The following is a 6,178-nucleotide window of genomic DNA, read 5'->3' as shown; positions in this document are numbered from 1 at the left end:
GAGAGCGAATCTTTGTTGGACACTTTACAGCTATTTGTTACTGTATTGTTAATTCTATAGAAGTTGTCTCTAATATAAGAGGGTGATTTGTAATCCTCAGAGACTGTACTAATAGGATCTGGTGTCATACGATGAAGATTGCATCATTCAATAGTTTTTTGGATGAAAATCAAGTCAACTGTTATCAATACCATTTTTCATTATAGCACTATAGAGCTATTTGCTACTGTATTGTTAATTCTTTAGAAGTTGTCTCTAATAAAGGGGGTGATTTGGAATCCTCAGACACTCTGCTAATAGGATCCAGTGTTATACAATTCAGATTTGCATCATTAGGGTATTTTTCCGGCAGAAAACTACAGCCACCACTGCCGAAAATTGTCATTTTCAATACAGACCTGTTTTACAGTACTATACAACTATTTTCTACTGTACTGTTACTTCTATAGATGTTTTCTACAATCAAGGTGGTGATTTGGAATCCTAAAAGACTGTACTAATAGGATCCAGTGTTATAAGATCATGGTTTGCGTCATTATGATCTTTTGTTTCGGTAGAAAACCATGGCCACCGCTGAAGGAGAATTGTGACTTTCAATGAAGATCTGTGGCAGTGCTATACACCTATTTGTTACTGTACTGTTAATTCTATAGAAGTTGTCTCCAATAAAGGGGGATGATTTGGAATCCTCAGACACTCTGCTAATAAGACCTGGTGTGATATCATGAAGACTTGTCATTCTGTCACSCCCTGACCTTAGATCCTTTTTATGTCTCTATTTTGGTTTGGTCAGGGCGTGAGTTGGGGTGGGCATTCTATGTTTTGTGTTTCTATGATTTTCTATTTCTATGTTTTGGCCGGGTATGGTTCTCAATCAGGGACAGCTGTCTATCGTTGTCTCTGATTGGGAACCATACTTAGGTAGCTTTTCTCCCCACCGTTCTYTGTGGGAAGGTGCCTTTGCTTGTTGGCACTATTGCCTTTAGCTTCACGGTTTGTTTTGTATGGTTTATTGTTTTTTGTCGGCGTCATTCTTAAATAAAGTAAAATGTACGCTCACCATGCTGCACCTTGGTCCTCATCCTTCAACAGCCGTGACAYATTCAATCGTTTTTTGGAGGAAAACATATTGTCGACTGTTACCAAAACCGTTTTTTCATTGTAGCGCTATACAGCTATTTTCTACTGTACTGTTCATTATGTAGAAGATGTATCTAAGGTTTGCGTCATTAAAATCGCCATTTTCAATACAGACCTCTTTTACAGCACTATACAGCTATTTGTTACTGTACTGTTGTAACTATACAAGTTGTCTCTAATAAAGGGGGGTGATTTGGAATCTTTGGAGGGAGTTGAAAGTCCGTGTTGCCCAGCAACAGCCCCAAAACATCACTGCTCTAGAGGAGATCTGCATGGAGGAATGGGCCAAAATACCAGCAACAGTGTGTGGAAACCTTGTGAAGACTTACAGAAAACGTTTGACCTCTGTCATTCCCAACAAAGGGTATATAACAAAGTATTGAGAAACTTTTGTTATTGACCAAATACTTATTTTCCACCATAATTTGCAAATAAATTCATAAAAAAATCCTACAATGTGATTTTCTGGATTTTTTTTCTCATTTTGTCTGTCATAGTTGAAGTGTACCTATGATGAAAATTACAGGCCTCTCTCATCTTTTTAAGTGGGAGAACTTGCACAATTGGTGGCTGACTAAATACTTTTTTGCCCCACTGTAGATGACCACTTGCCGTCCAAGCATGTCTGGGAACACCTCGTTGACAAATGCCTGGAACACTGACGGAGCATTGGCTAAGCCAAAAGGCATCACCAAGTACTCGTAGTGACCAGACAATCTTCCATTCACCCCCCTCCCGGATAAGGGTGAGATTGTATGCACTCCGCAGGTCCAATTTGGTAAAGAACCGGGCCCCGCGGAGATGTTCGATAGCTGCGGGCACCAATGGGAGAGGGTAACGGTATTTGGTGGTGATATCATTTAGTCCTCTGTAATCAATACATGGACGTAATCCTCTATCCTTTTTCGCCACGAAGAAGAAGCTTGCAGACGCAGGAAAAGTGGACGTGCGGATGAAACCTTGTTGGAGCGCCTCATGGATGTACTGTGCTCCTCCATGGCCTTGGTTTCTGCCACCAACAGACGGTAGATGCGCCTGCGCGGTGGCGCAGAGCCTGCAAGCAGGTCGATGGCACAGTCACAGGGGCGATGAGGAGGGAGACAAGTGGCGAGGGTTTTGGRAAAAAAMCTCCCGCAGGTCCTGGTATACCTCCGGGATGTTGGGCTGAAGGGCAACCACAGGACTCTCAACCGACGTGGAACCACAGGGAATGGGAAATCAGGTGCTCCGGCATTCGGTAGCCCAGTTCGTGACTCTCATCCTCGACCATGAGATGGTGGGGTTATGGCATTGGAGCCATGGGAGGCCGATGATGATCTTGTGAGCTGGTGCACTAATGATGAAGGTAATGTTTTCCTGATGGCTGGACTCCACTGTGAGGGTGAGTGGTATGGTGATGTGTGTGATGGTTCCGGATCCTAGTGGCCGATTATCAAGGGCTTGAACTGGGAGAGGAGAGTGGGTATGAGGTGATGTCCAGAGAGGAGGCCAGGTCAATAAAGTACCCCGCGGCACCGGAAATTACTAGCACTGTAGAAACAGTACATGAGGGACAGCCAGCTAGTGAGAGTGACACTAAAAAGGGTTTGGTGGAAAGTGATATTCTCACCTACCCCAGGAGGTGGAAGATCACGTGATCCTGAGTACCGGACACTGCTGAAGCTGGTTCCCCCCTTGACCACAATAGGGACAGAGCCCCAGCTRTTTCCATCTGCGTCGCTTAGCTGCGGAGAGGCGCGTGACCCCTACCTCCATGAGTTCAGGCTCTGATACAGAATGGTCACGGAGGGAGAGAAGCGATGAGGGTACCGATGCTCCCGAAGTAGGTTATCCAGATGGATGGCCATCGCGATGAGTGCGTCCAAGGAGAGGTTGTCGTTTCTACATGCCAGTTCCGTCTGGACCTCCTCACGCAGTCCTTCTGAATGGCGTGCCGGCTCATTCCATCCGCTGGATGCTGCTACTGTCCGGAAGGTGAGCGTGTACTCTGCAGTGGTCTGGTCATCCTGCCGTAGTGGGAGTAGGCACTCACCCCCCACTCTGCCCTCCGGTGGATGGTCAAAGATACCTCTGAACAGAGCCATGAACCTCTCATACGAAGCCAGCTCCTCCCCTCTCTCCCAGACGGCCGTAGCCCACTCCAACTCCCACCCAGTCAGCAGAGAAATAACCGTGGCAACCTTTGACCTCTCGGTGGTAGGGGCTATTTTGTGCACCAGATGGGCTGGTGCACAAAATAAAGGGAGCACTGGAGTAGGAAGCCACAGCATTTAGATGAGGTTCCGTCATATTTATCCGGGAGGGACAAACGGGCATCGCTGACCTGGGCGGACTGCTGAATGGACTGGTGTGCTGGCTCACTGGGTCGACTGGCRGTAGAGTATCCTCCGCTAGTTGAAGGCAATGCCTCTCGAGTATTTTCGAGATGTTGAATAACGCGAAGGACCTCATCCATCGCCGTCCCCAGTTGTGCCAGCTGGTCGYGGTGTTGACGAAGTAGGTATCCCTGTTCGTCGACCGTCTGGGAGATGCCCTGATTCCCTGCTACTTCCATTTGTCGAGGCAGTATTCTGTATGGAGACGCTGCGAGTCGAAAAGCAGGTGGTGAGTTTAATAATACAAGAAACATAGACCTATACAAAACAGAAGTACCATCTGGACATGAAACACATAACCAATACTGCCTGGGGAATGGAACTAAGGGAGTGACAGATCTYGGGGAGGTAATCAGTGTAGTGATGGAGTCCAGGTGTGCCTCATAATGAGGCGCAGGTACGCATAACGATGGTACTAGGTGTGCGTAATGATGATTGCTAGGACAAGTGGTTAGTAAACCGGCAACATCGAGCGGGAGTAGATGTGACAGACTCTCCAAACTCCCGCCAGTGGAGAGTGCTTGTTCTGTTGTTGAAATGTTTGCTGTTGCTTTCACACGTTTCAATGCATGTGGTAAATCTATATTCCATCTAATCCTACAATAATTGCTAACATTAGCGTTTCATCATTCCATCCCTGTATCATTTATTGCAACACTTAGAMATTTCTGTTTCTGCGCACCATGCTTTGGAGTCAGTACATTCAATGAGAGAAAATGTTTGTTTGATCCATTTATGAATGGTGAGGAAATATAATGAATTCTAATTTACACAGATGTAACAATGGTTGTGGAAATTGACTTTTACATTGTAGAACCAGTTTATTGGCTGTAATTGCCAATTGGGTAATTGCATGGCACTGGGGGGGTTGCTTGACTTCCTGTTAGACAGATTCGATTTGGTTTCTCAAGGGGAGGCTGTGCAGTCTTGCGCTCTACCTGTGTCCTTTCAGATAGGACAGGCTCAAGGGATTATCCAGTACTTTTGTATACCCTACTATTTAGCCAGTAGTTCTGAAATTAGCRCCCACTAACCAAAAGTGGTCCCTTCAAATTGTGTACTACATCACATATCGTATGTGCAGATATGTGCACCACGTCATTGCTCTCTCGCTCTACTGTGTGTGCATCTTGCTAACTGTTACTCAAATGGTAAGGTGCTGAAGTGCATTGGCTAGAACTCGAAATTACTAGGGGGCCGGCCAAATAGGGAAAATGGTGATTCACAGCTTCCAGAAAACAGATACTTTCAAACTAGGGATTTCGTGGCTAATTGAGGTGAGACAGTAATTCTGCYCATATATTTTACATGTATGAATTACACATTGACACATCCAGCCCAAAGCAGGTTTAAAAAAATACTTACTARTCGCCAATGTACCGGAGCATGTCTTTAAGCCTTATATGATATTGTGCTTTCACCATTTGATCACCAAAACCTGCAAAATAAATCTGCACTCTGAGCACGTCAACCTGCCTTGCCTTCTGCTGATKTTATGCCCGTAAGACTGCTACAAGATCCCTATTCTACAATTACATAATCAAAATGTGTTGTAGACAAAATAATGAAAATGCTGTCTGGTTGTAAGATTTGTAGTTGATCAAGTCATTGCATGTAAAGATTTTTTTTACTTGACTTGTGACTGGACTTGACTTGTTCTTATAATGCACGACTTGGACTTGACTCAACATTCGACCCGTTCTACTTGGGACTCGACTTGAGACTCGGAACTTGTGACTTGAGACTTGAGTTGAATAATAGTGACTTGGTCCCACCTCAGTCTGCAGGTTTCATAAGCAATCTATACAGTCCTTTGCCATTTATTCTGTAAGATTCTGTATCTCTGCATTTGCGCCCTGGTATTCATTCAGTATGTGTGTACACCTCTGTCCATTACAGAACCACTACTTTTCTCACTTTCCATCCCCATGTTCATCTTTGTCAGTGTGTGTGAATAAAGTTCCCTGTGTGTGTTAACTCTTGGATTGCCTTACTCCCCTCTAATCTGGGCGGTGTCATTGGGTCACAGCCAGCAAATACTTACACAGAACCCGAACCGGCTGCGCGCGTGCGCCATCGTGCATAAATTGATTTTGTCCCCCCACACCAAACACGATCACAACATAAAGGTTAAAATATCAAAATAAACTCTGAACCAATTATATTAATTTGGGGACAGGTCGAAAAGCATTCAACATTTATGGCAATTTAGCTAGTTTGTAACGGTTTTCTTCCGTTGGTGAAGGAGAGGACCAAAATGCAGCGCGGCTAGTGTTCAACATGTTTAATAAACAAAGAGACGATAACGTGAACACTATACAAAATAACAAACGTGAAAACCGAGACAGTCCTATCTGGTGCAGAACACAAAGACAGACAACCACCCACAAACCCCAACACAAAACAAGCCACCTAAATATGATTCCCAATCAGAGACAACACAACACCTGCCTCTGAKTGAGAACCATATTAGGCCAAACATAGAAACAGACAAACTAGACACACAACATAGAATGCCTACCCAGCTCACGTCCTGACCAACACTAAAACAAGTAAAACACACAAGAACCATGGTCAGAACRTGACAGTTAGCTTGCAATTGCTAGCTAATTTGTTCTATTTAGCTAGCTTGCTGTTGCTAGCTAATTTGTCCTGGGATATAA

Source organism: Salvelinus sp. IW2-2015, linkage group LG18 (genome assembly GCF_002910315.2).
Source record: "Salvelinus sp. IW2-2015 linkage group LG18, ASM291031v2, whole genome shotgun sequence".
NCBI lineage: Eukaryota > Metazoa > Chordata > Actinopteri > Salmoniformes > Salmonidae > Salvelinus > Salvelinus sp. IW2-2015.
Note: the sequence above shows the minus strand (reverse complement) of the source record.